We start from the raw sequence: 13,169 nt of genomic DNA, 5'->3' as shown, positions 1-13,169 counted from the left end.
AAAAACAAGTCAAAGCAAAACTGAGATAAAGGAAGGTAGGTGAGCAGGTAGTGGAAAGGAGAGAAGTGGAATCCTGAAGGGTGATGCACAGAACCAAAGTAAAGGAAACGCTACCCTTTGTGAGGATGAGACGACCAACACTGGGATGGATGAGGCAGCAGGATTTGTTAAACCCTTCACCTCCATGGTCTCACTCAATCCTCCCCATACTCCCAGGAGGCTGGTCTTTTTATCCCCACTTCATGACGGCGGCATCTGAGACTCAGAAAGGTGACGGGACTGGCCTGAGGTCACACTGCTGGAGAATCAGAGGGGAAAATGGAGGGAAACGTGGGTTTAGCTGGCTGCAGCCCCCAGAGGGGGTCACAGAGGTGAGACTCCCCAGGTATTCCAGCTTTGACTCCAGGGCTCCTTCCGTCAGTCTGTGGATACATAACAGCCTACTGGACACCTCCTTCTGGATGCACTGCTGGCAATTCCACGTGTTCTAGTCACCAAAATCAGGGCTGTCATCTTCCAGTCACACAGCTGGACATGAACGCATTGGAATTTGAGCCCACATCTGACTGATTTTTAAAGTCCAGGTACTTTTTATCCTATAACAGCACCATCTTCAGTAAATCAGCCAAGTTCTATGATTTCTCTCCATGTGAAATTGCCTCCATCCATTTCATCCTCTCCGATATGACTACTCATCTTTGAGTTATAGCAAAAAAAAAAAAAAACCGCCCATTCAATATCTTAGACACTACTCTGTGAACTGTGCAAGGGCAGGTTTATCAAAGACCCCAGTGCTCACCAGGAGGTAGGTCAGGATGCCTGGGAGCCCTGTCTCCCAACAGAATCCCCAGGGTAGGAAAGACAGCCAGGCAGGGCCAGGGCCAGGTAACGTCACCCAGAGTGGCTTGAGAATATGTCCACAGGACCAGTGCTGTAAGGAGTCAACGGCAGAACCAAGAAGGAGAAAGACCTTCACTGAAGCCCCAGGGAGGGGCAAGACTGGAAGGGAACACTGAGTAGCTGGGCCAAGGGGCCTGAGACCTGACCAGGTGAGATCACGGGGAGGATGAGTAGTTCAAGGGCAAGTCTGTGGGGAAAGAATGGGTCCCATACACTGCTGGTGAGAATGAAAATTGTAATAACCACTTAGGAAAGCTATGTGATAGTATCTCCAATGGCTGAACATATAACATATAGTCATAGCTGGTTTCTTGGAAGGAAAGCTATGACGAACCTGGACAGTATACTAAAAAGCAAAGACATCATTTGCCAACAAAGGTCCATATAGTCAAAACTATGGTCTTTCCAGTAGTCATATACAAGTGTGAGAATTGGACCATAAAGAAGGCTGAGCACCAAAGACTTGATGCTTTTGAACTGTGGTGCCAGAGAAGACTCTTGAGAATCCCTTGCACTGCAAGGAGATCAAACCAGTCAATCCTAAAGGAAATCAACCCTGAATATTCATTGGAAGGACTGGTGCTGAAGCTGAAGTTCCAATACTTTGGCCACATGATGCAAACAGCCAACTCATTGGAAACAACCTTGATGCTAGGAAAGATTGAAGGCAAAAGAAGAGGGCGGCAGAAGATGAGACTGCTGGATAGCACCACTGAGTCAATGGAAATGAACTTGAGCAAACTCTAGGAGATAGTGAGGGACAGGGAGGCCTGGTGTGCTGCAGTCCATTGGAGTCACAAAGAGTTAGACATGACTTAGCGACTGAACAACGATAGCAAATACACATATACCTTGTAGATATGTATCAATATATGTGCATATTGTTATGAAATATATATGAAATAACTATGTGAAATAGTTCATGAAATCCACAAATTCCATTCTTACGTGTCCACCCAGCAGAAATTCATCCGTGTATTCCCAAAAAGACACATGCAAGAATTTCATAGCAGCTCTGTTCATAATAGCACAAATCTAGGCAGTACTCAGTCTTGCCTAGTGTTAGATGGGTAAATAAACAGTTACATATTCATACAATATACAAATACCACACATCAACATGAGTGAATGATGAGCAACTCAGAACATAGAAACACGGATAAACCACACAAACATAATGTTGAACAAAACCAACAAAAGACTCATAAAGGCACAAAACAGTGCAAATCCATCCGGATGAAGTTCGGGACAGGCAAAGTCAATTCCCAGTGTAGGCTTGGAGGGACACTAACAGGCTGGGCTACTGGTAACATTCTCTTGCTTGACCTGGTGCTTGTCTTACAAGTATATTTAATTTCTGAAAATTCTTCTGGCCATACATACACTTACGATTTGAGGACTTTGCTCTACCTAAATTTTACATTGCATTATCCTATAATTAAAAGTTGGCTTTAAAAAACTATAAGCCCTGGGCTTCCCTGGCAGCTCAGTGGTTAAAAAAAAAAAAAAAACTGCCTGCCAAAGCAAGAGACATTGGTTTGATCCCTGGTCCAGGAATATCCCACATGCCACGGAGCAACTAAGCCTGTGGGCCACAGCTATTGAGCCTGTGCTCTAGAGCCCAGGAACCACAGCTACTAAAGCCTACTTGTCCTAGAGCCCATACTCCACAGTGAGAAGCCACTGCAAAGACAAGCCCACGCACCGTAACTAGAGAGTAGGCCCCACTCAACTAGAGAAAGGCCCATGCAGCACATTCAAAAGAGAGAAATAAAATTTTAAATGTATATATATATATATATCGTGTATATACATATATATATATATATATATATATATATATATATATATAAGTCCCAAGGCCCCTTTTACCGAAATGCCTAGAAAATGCCAGACATGTGGCATGGCTGCCATCGCAATTAAAGGATACCTCCTACACATTGTATATAGAAAAATCACTTACTGTTGAATGATGAATTAATAAAGGGGTGGGCAACTGCCTGAACCATTGAACAAATGACTGAACCAAGGAATAATGGATAAATGAAAGAATGAATGATGAATAGAGCACATCCACAAGTGAGCAGATGAATGAACCAACCAAGTAAAGCAAGAAAGAATGAAGAGGTTGCTGGTTTACTGAGTAAGGAACTGGGTACGTAAATAAACAAGGAAAGTCAAAAATGAATGAAAGCACAATCAGTGGAAGGAGGAATGAACAGCTAATAAATTAACACAGGATAAGCGTGTGAATAAATGACTAACTGAAGCAATGAATGTATGAAAAGTAAAACTAATGCAAAAGGTAAGTAAGAGTATATAAAAACATAAAAACAAAAAGCAGATAAGTGATTGCATTGGGTTAGTCAAAAAGCTCATCTGGATGTTTCCATAAGATCTGCTGGAAACACCTGAACGAACTTTTTGGCCAATCCATAACATGGTATAAATAGATCAATGGTCTGATGACGCATTCTGGCTGAGCAGGAAAGGGAAGTAACTCTGAGGAATGTCTCCACTGTATTTTTTTGTTAGTTTTTTGGCTGTGCTGAGTCTTCAGTGCTGCATGTGGGCTTTCTCTAGCTGCGATGCACGGGCTTCTTGTTACAGCAGCTTTTCTTGTTGTGGAGCACAGGCATTAGTTCACACAGACTTCCACGGCTGTGGCACACAGGCTTAGTTCCTCCTCGGCATGTGAGATCTTCCCAGGCCAGGGATCAAGTCTGTGTCCCCTGCATTGGCAGGCAGATTCTTAACCACTGGACCACCCAGGAAATCCCCCACTCAGTGTGGTAATAAAACACGATTGCAAATATCACTTGTGCCTCTGTGCCGCTCACACCCCAGGATTAACTCTGTTCAGTGGGAAGAGCTAAATAGCCTTGACTACACTGTTTTCCCAATTATGTTCAAGATAATTACTTATTATGTAGCAAACCCCCAGCATGATTTTAATAATTGTTATTTAAATAACACATTTTCACTGTCTCCTTGTAAATAAGACTCTAGTAAGCATAATTACTGTCAGCGTGGGAAAGTTTGCTGAGCTGTCTGGGAATGAGTGTCTGGGTTGGCACATCACCGTAATTATCCCAGGAGCCCCCGAGGCAGGTGATGCTGGGGACAGAACTCAGGTTTGGGGAAACCTGGGTCCAGGACATCAGCTGAGTCCCTCCCTGATCTGGGCCCGGTCAGCCCTGCTGTGAAGTGAAAATGGTCTCCAAATGCCCAAACTCCCTGGTCTATCCAAGAGCTCTCATCCTAGACTCAGGTCAGAGTTAGTGACCCCCTAACTGTGCCCACACAGCTCGGGCAGCCTCATCACAGGGTAACGGGGTCTCCATCTATCCCCCATCAGACTGGGAGCAGGACCTATCTGTTCCTCAACATGCACTCAGCTCCCAGCACAGGGCCTGCACACAGTAGTCGCTCAGCAAACGCTGGGGGAGGCATCCATGGATCTCGCTGTGCAGTGTGGGTTTGAAATGCCGCTTCAGTCCCTTTCAGAACCACAAAGTTTGATGAGTAGGTGACCTCACCACGTCCTCACAGAGCTTCCCACGGTGGCCCCATTGCTGCTGCTGTTCCAGGCATCACTCGTTCCCTGGACGCCACCTGTGTCTGCCCGTCTCAGCCCTTCCCCTCTCCCGTAGGACCTGGTGGACCTGAAAGTATGGAAACAAGCTGGTGTGACTGTGCATAGAGTGAGTATCGACAGGCTCTGTTCTGGGGCCGGGGCTCTGATCTGATCAAAGCAATGTTGTTCAGTCAATATGTCGTGTCTGACTCTTTGCAACCCCGTGGACTGTAGCACTCCAGGCTTATTTATCTGTCCTCCATTATCTCCAAAGTTTGCTCACATTCATGAACATTGAGTCAGTGATGCTATCTAACCATCTCATCCTCTGATCAAAGGGCATGAGGGTTAATAAGTCTCCGGGCACCCACATAGACCCTGACCTAGTGCCAGCATTGACAAGAGGTGGGGGAAGACCTGCCTCGTCCCCCGTGAGCATCTGGAGAATGATGGATGGAGGATCCAGTTCCCTGACTGACCTTGATGCCCCCGCTGCTGTCCATTGTGTGGATTGAATGCCATGGACCCAGGCTGTATCAGTGATTCTAACATTTCTGCTTGCTTCCACAGAGAGGGAGAGCTGGAGGACAGTCCAAGAGGGAGACCAGGCTCCTCTTCTTAAATCTTCTACATTCTTCAAATTGTCCTTGATAGTGACAAATTGCTCTTGAGGAAGAAGTTAAAAACAGAAAAGAGAAATAGATAGAGGTGATTTCTCTGAAATGAGATCAAGTGTCCTTCTACACAATCAGAGGTGGGAATTTAAAATACCTTTTCACACGATCAGAGTAGATTCTACAATAACTAAGCGACTGGAGATTCAGGTTGTTTTAGTGGTATAGGAATCCTGGATTCTCAGCTCAGAGAAGTCTGCCTCTCTACAGGCTGGGAAACAGTCTTCACCCTCCTCTCCATGTCACCGGGTCCCTTTCTAGTCTCCCTCTTAAGTGGATAAGGGAAACCAGGGTGAAATCTCTAGAGAGATACAGAGATGATTAAGGGGTAAAGAGTCAATTTATCTCACTGGGGGAAGGAATGAAGATGGCACCAAGATATTTTTAATTGTCAAAATTAATTAATAGTAAGTATCATCACTCACATGGATTGAGAGCATTCTATGTACCAAGTAATGTTCTCTGTGTACCTTTATTTAATCCTCATGATAAACTCATGAGCTTCAGTACCACTGTTATTCCCATTTTATACACAAGACAACTGAGACGCAGAGGAGCTGAACTGAATCTGGGGAAGGGGGTAGGTGAGGTGAGGGGCACGAACTTGGGAGTCACGCAGGTCAGAGCCCACATCTCTCCCCATTTTGCTCTTCATCACCTGTGTGGTCCTAATTAAGTAACTCCAGATCTCTGAGCCTCAGTTTCCTCCTCTGTGAAATGGGAAGATGGGGTATGACATCTGCAGGACCTGAAGTGTGGTAGGGGCTGTAGAGATGCCCATTTCTTCTGAAGCTGAAGTCAGTGCCAAGCCCCCACCAGTTGGATCTGGGCACATTCATGGCTGGGAATGGTCGAAGGAGGATGCTGGTCCCTCAGCAAGAGACAGATTGTCTGAGCTATATTCTGGGTACTGCCCCCAGGTCTATGGGTGAGGGATGGTCCAGGGGCACATAATCCCAGTGTCGTTTCTGGGGGGAGACTCATCCCAGCAAAAGGCAGTGAACGTAACATATATTCTGAAAAACTTTTCAGCGAAGAGCTGAGTTCTCACAGTCAAGCCCGAGTCTGGGGTAAATGGAGCAGAACAGCTGGATTTTGTGGTAGAGACAGTTAAGTTTTTAAGAAACCGCCAGGCTGTTTTCCATCGTCGCTGTAACATTTTATATTCCCACCAGCAATGATAAAAGCTCTGTTCTTCCACATCCTCACCAATACTTGTTATTTTCAGTCTTTTTAATTTTAGCCACTCTAGTGGGTGTGTGATGGCATCTCATGGTGCCTTTAATTTGCATTTCCTTGATGACTAACGATGTTGAGCATCTTTTCTTGTGCTTATTGGCCATTCATAGATCTTCTTCTTTGATTACTTTTTAATGAAAAACACATTTGCATCCAAACTGAAATTATATTGTCAGCAGTTAATTATCACTTGTCAAACAACTGTGTGCCCAGATGGTGGATTTAATTTTCATATAGGTTTGCAAACGCCTCATTCCTCATGTTTGACGAGGCCTCTTTGAGCGGGAGACATTCATTGTTGGAAATGGTGCTTTTTTAAAGAACAGTTTTAAAAATAAAAAGGTTTCCTTGGTGTCTGAGTCAGGGCTCTTTGCAAGTAGCAGGAAACCATCCAGTCTAGCTTAGATAAGTGTGTGTGGATGAAGTGTTTTACCAGGTGTGGGGTGGGGGGAGTGTCTCTCAGAAGGCCCTGCCTCACCAGAGCCTAAGACCTGGGGCTGGAGCCCCAAGAGGGACCCGAGACAGCTGCTCACTGCCCACCCCGCCGGGGGGGATGTTCATCTCGGCTTCTCTCTGGGCACCTGTTCATCCTTCTCTCTGCAGCTCGTTTCTCTCACTGCCAGCGTGACCTGCCTCCTCCTTTGTTAACACATATCCTCAGGGCACGGGCCCCCAGAGACAGACCTGATGGGTGGGCCACCTCATCTCTTAGCTCTGAGACCCCTCAGCCTCTCAGATCTGTACGTGCCAGCAGGTTGGCCTGAGTCACCTGCGAGTTGCCTGTCATGAACCAAGTAGAGCTCTTTCCTCATGTGGGCAATGGAGACAGCGCAGGACATGTCTCTGCCTCCAGCGGTGGGGCCAGGGGCTCGAGGAAGGGGGCTCGGGGAGAGGCTCGTCAGGGCTGGGAGCAGAATCCCTTCCTGACTCCTGAGAGGGTGAGGGTGCCAGCTCTACCCTCCTCATCCTCTCCATCCCAAGGAGGGTCGGGGAGCGGGGCAGACACTCAGTCCTCACTCCACTCTGCCTGGTGGGCTTGACTTCCCCTGCAGACCAGGGGAAATCTCTCGCTACCTCTGCCTCTGACCTTGGACAAACAGACACACGTCTGTGTGTGACATGAACGTGTGCGTGCAGGGTGGATGTGTATACGGTATCTAGGGTGAATGTGGGCATGGGTCTATGTGCATCTGTGTCTATCTCTGCTTGTGTGTGTCCAAGTGTGTGCTAAGCATATGTACACACCTGTCTACACATACAGAGGTCCTGGGTGGAGCCCACAAGGGTCTGACTCCAGGCCCCCAGGGGCCCCTAGGCCAGTGCTCTCTCCACAACCCTTGCTGCACCACCCCCCTTACGGAGGAGAGCTTAATGCAGCCCAGCTTCACCCCCACACAGACCACCCTTCTCTCCCTCTCCAGCTGTAATTGACATAAATACTGTTCTAATGTCTAATCATTTTGTGCAATTTGCAAAACGGTTTCTTTGGTTCCTGCAAAAGGGTCTACCCAGTCAGCTCGGCTGTGCTTCTCCCTGGAGGATTCTTATGAAAATGATGTGGCAAAAGTGTTGTCTTAGAGTCAAGCAAAAAGAAGGAAAAAATAATCGAGCGTCCTGAGGGGGAGAGAGTGCAAGAGGAGACAGGCAGTCATGGAGCATGCGGTAATTACAGGGAAATGATGGGAGCCTGTTATTTCAGCCAATCATTGCTTAACTAAGGGCTAGTTCCAGACATGTACTAATAGGCCAGCCTCACCACCTCCTGGGATGAGAGTTTTTTTTTTCCTCCCTTCTCTCCATCCAGCCCCATGGCCCTCAGCCCTCACTACCTCCACCCAGGAACACAGGGCCAATACCCATGTTTCCACACAGTGGAAAACTCAGGGTCTGTGTACTGTAAAACCAGATGTGTTTGGAAAGATCTTCTGTACAGGCTGGGAGAAGAGATGCAGGTATGGGCCTTGCAGGTGGCAGAGACCAAGGTCAGAGTGACCACCCACATCTGACCCTGCTCGGTCATCCTACCCCGGTCCCAGGTGGGACGCAGTTTCTCTCGACAGAGGGTATATGGCCTTTCTTGCTTTTATTTCTATTTTCAGACTAGCATTTTCACATAGATAACTGTCATGCCTTTCATCCCAGTTTGATCAGCATCTAGGAATCTGGTATGAGTTCTTTCCTCTGCCCCATGGGAAGCAGCCAGCTCCCTCCACGGGTCCCTGAGATGCTAGGAATAAGCAGTGAGGCAGGTGAGTGAGGAGAGAGGCCTGAGCAGCATCTGGAGGCTCACCCCACCCCACCCCAGCCCTGCCCCTGCCCCCTGCCTCCTCCCGCCCTAGATAACGGTTGTCCTGGTAACAGGTAACCCAGACAACCTCTGCATCATCCCAGTCCCTCACAGACCTGCTTCCCAAAGAGTGAGTAGAACAGAGCTCCGCAACCCCGTTCTGCCCAAGAGGCGACTCGCCAGCCTGCACCATGGCCAGGGCGTGAGCAGCCCTGCATCATGGCCAGGGCGTGAGCAGCCCTGCATCATGGCCAGGGCGTGAGCAGCGACGCTCCTGACCCCAGGGGAAGATGCTCTTTCCTCTACCAGCGGAGCTTCTGTGAGGGACATTCCTGGTGGCTCCACCGGCCGTGTCCAGGAAGGCAAGCCCATGACCTGCTTACCCACCACGACCTGCTAACCAATCTAGCTGCCGGCCTCTCCTGCAAGCCCGTGGGGTGTGTCCCACAAGGCTCATGCCCCTTGAGCTGTCATTCCTTCTAGCCTCCCTGGTGAGGATGCTCCAGGCAGAGGGAACAACACGTGCCAAGGCTTGGACGTTTGGGTGGCAGAAGAAAGACAAGCGTGACTAGACCATCTTGAACAGGGGGATCAGAGCTGGACACAGCCAGACTTCCCTGGGCCTTGGAGGCTGCATTAGGAATTCAGGACTTGAGTTGAAGTGCCACAGTAAGTCACTGAAGTTTATTAAAGTTGTATTTTTTAAGTTGCCTCTGGCTGCTTTGTGCTTAGAGGCGATGGTATGAGACCTTGGGGCCTAGGGCCACTGTGAGTGTGGGCTGTGTCCCCATGAAACAGGAGCTTCAGAGTGTGAAGCAGAGCAGGGATGGCCTCCACCTTGAGTCTCACGGGGTCACCCGGCTCCTGCAGAGAGTGACGGGAACAGGGCCAGGGCAGAGGCAAGGACCAGGCAGGAGCTCACTGCCCCAGCCCAGGCATGATGGTGGTGGGACCAGCATCAGAGCCTGGACAGTGGGAGAAGATCTCAGTTCTGGGGTTAAGTGACAGTCAAGCAAATGGAAATGATTCACTCCCTGTACATTAGGCATTATCAGTTCTTAAAACGGCATATTACGTTGACATTTCCTTCCCTGTAGAAGGCTATTCTAACAAAACAGAAACAGAGGAAGATTAAAGAATGAAAATATTAATTGCATTTTATTCATAGTCATATAAAATGAAATCATCCAAATCACATAAATAGGATATTAAATTACAAAACATTAATCAAATGGACTACTTTCAGGAAACTATGAGATGGGAAACTGGTCACACATGAGTGTCAGGCAAGCAAGACCCAAATCTGTGTGCATGACATTGGAGGGCCCAGCTGGGGTTCTCTAAGACCCAGTTGTGCTGAGCCCCTCCCCACAGCCCTGCAATGGGGAAGCAGCATCTCCCTACCACCTTCATGTCCATTTTCGTGAAATTTGCTTTCACTAAGAAAGCATGAAGGGAGGTGGGGCAGGTCCTTTCCAGAAAGGAGCACTCAAGGGTCAGAGTTCAACATTCCGATCTTCCCTGTCACGGCTGAGAGGGAATGTTGCGTGATGTCACCACGCGAAGATGGTGACATCCTAAAACAGTGGTGCCTCCATCAGGGAGGGTCCCACATGATGAGCCAAGCCCTCCCCGCTGACCACAGTGGACACATAACACGTGTTGCTTGGAGGGTTGCTTATTATTGTGTCATATCTGAGCTTACCCTGACAGTCACATGAAAATGAAAATGTACATAGACGAACAAAAGAATAAAGAAGGATATCGACAATTAAAAAAAAAAAAAAAGTAGAAGTGCCACTCAATCGTGTCCAACTCTTTGCGACCCCATCGACTGTAGGCCACCAGGCTCCTCTGTCCATGGGATTCTCCAGGCAAGAATGCTGGGGTGGGTAGCCATTCCCTTCTCCAGGGGATCTTCCCAACCAGGGATCAAACCCAAGTCTCCTGCATCAAGGGCAGATTCTTCCCCTTCTGAGCCCTACCAGTAATTTACCAGCCACCGTCTTTGAGAAGTTGGTATCAAATGATTTATGTATTTACCATTTTGCACTTTTCAAATGCTTCACCATAAGTAGGCATCACTCTCCCTAAAGGGAAGGGTCAATATTATTACCGAGACTGCTGGGCCCTGGAGAGGCCATCCTGTCCCAGGCTATATCTCAGGCTCTGAGCATGCAGAGCGTCTGTCCCGCCCAATTAGCCCTTTATTACGGATCGTTTTGTTCTCCAATTGCCCGCCCTGCATAATTTAGCACGCTTATATACTGTCTGTTCTCAAATGTTTAATTTAGTGGTTCTTGGCCTCAGTTTCTCATCTTCAACTGCAGTAGCAGCAGAAAGGGAGATCTTTAGAGGCCTCTCAATGCCAGCACTCCCTTGGGACCTGGAATAGTAAGAGCTGACTCTGTGCTAGACCCTGTGCTCCGCACTTTACGAGCATTAATTCACATAATTGTTTCAACAATCCTGTCAGTGAGGTACTGTTGCTATCCCTCCGTGTTAAACATTAAGATACTGAAGCACAGAGAGCTTTAGATACTCATCCAAGATCACACAGCTCAGAAGTGCTGGAGCCAGGCCTTGAATCCTGGCAGTCTGTTCCTGCTATTGACTGTTGGCCTTTTCTGTGCCCAGACCTTGTGCCAGGGCTGAGCTTAACAAAGTCTAGATGGTTTGTCTCTCAGTTTGTAGGCAGACGACAGGTCTTGACGCTTGTCGTCTGCCTACAAACTGATAAATAATCATCATAATAATGGTGACAAGGCCAGTGACCATGCATTCAGGGCTCACCGTGCATCAGGCATTTAACACCGATTAGGGCACAAAGTCTTCACTACATCCTTACATCCTTCAACATCAGCAACCAGCGCAGTCACCAAGATACACATGAGAATCCAAGACACAGAGAGCCCCAGGTTGACCCAGAGTCCAACCTCCAAGTGCTGCCTGGAAGTCTCCTGCAAGCCCAGGAACTGCCTCCTGCTGAGGTAGCCTCATCAAACCCTCACAGTACTCAGATGTGACCAGTATTATTGCACCCATTATACAGAGAGGAAAAGTGATGGGCCTCATGGAGGTTAAGCCACTTGGCCAATTCACGCAGCAAGTGAACACTGGCTACTGAATCTAACACAGTCCCCTGTTAGGATCTGAGGCTGGTCTTGTCTCACTTCTTCAGTGATGAGAGGCCCAGGTGGAGGCAAAGCCCTCCAGGTGCAGGGGGAGCTGCCCACTTGTGTGGGGTCGGGGCCAAAGAGATCACCAGCTGTGACACAACACAGGGGTAATAACACTGATAACAACAGACCCCACCACTGAGCAGCTGCCTGTGCTACCACATCCAAGTCTGGCCCCCAACCCATAAGGCAGATACTTTTATCATCTTCAGCTCCCACTTGAGGGGGCCAAGCTCAGAGAGGTCAAGTAATTTTCCTGAGGTCCTGGCTAGAAACCAGGGCCGGGCCAGAGCTTGTGATCTAACCAGTAAGTAACACTGCCTCCCTCCACCATGCTGGAGGTAGGGATCATTAACAGGGACTGAGTCTCCACTTTTGGGGTTCAGAATCTTAATATAAAACCCTTCAGGAAAGGTCCCCAAGCCTCTATATTCAGATGCTGTCCTGAGAACAGGGAGGGGAAAGTCCCAGATGATCCAGGACAGCTCAAGAGGGGCAGGGAGCTAAAGGAAAGAGCTTCAGAAGAGATCTGAATTCAGGTCTTCCCATCCTCCTGGCTGCCTAAATGTCTATCATCTATCCACTCAGGACTGGAAATGCGCCTGCAAGACCACCCAGACCAGGGCTCTCATCCCGTGACCATTAGCAGCACTGGCTCTCTAATAAGACTGATGCCCACACACCCTCACCCACCCATTGTACAGATAGGGAAACAGAGGCTACAGGGGCTGAAGAAGGAAGTGTCGGTGTGAGGACTGAGTCCTGGCCTGTTGGGATCCACCCTCTGCTTCTCTCGGCTCCTGGGACATCACTCCAGTTGGTGCCTGACCACCATAGACTATAATCATTTCTCTAACCCCTATGTCCCTAAGGAACTCCTGAGGCCAGGGACCCAGCCTTGCTCCTCTCTGTTCCACTTGCCCTCAGGATGAGGGTCCCACCTGTGACCTAGAGACTTGAAGGTTTGCAAAAACCCAAGAGTAGGTAGAGGGGCATCCTTCCTGGGTGGGCTGGGTCTCCCGCCTACCAAGCTCCTACACACTTTAATCCCCCCGGAGCCAGCATGGCTCAGCCCTCACTTCCTTCAACTGTCACCTGCTCAGCTCAGTGTCACCTGCTCAGTGAGGTCTTCCTGGGCCCCTGCTGCCCCCTCCCATCAGTCTCTCCCGCTGCCCACTTCCGGCCTCTGCACGTGGCCCATCGCCACCTGGCACTGCTGTCTCCCCAAAGGGGGCATCAGCTCATCCCGGTGCCCGGAGCAGAGTCTGGCAGGAGGCAGCCACTCAGCACACTACTGGGTGTGAGAGTGATGG

The sequence above is a fragment of the Oryx dammah genome, unplaced genomic scaffold (genome assembly GCF_014754425.2).
Source record: "Oryx dammah isolate SB20612 unplaced genomic scaffold, SCBI_Odam_1.1 HiC_scaffold_27, whole genome shotgun sequence".
Taxonomy (NCBI): domain Eukaryota; kingdom Metazoa; phylum Chordata; class Mammalia; order Artiodactyla; family Bovidae; genus Oryx; species Oryx dammah.
Note: the sequence above shows the minus strand (reverse complement) of the source record.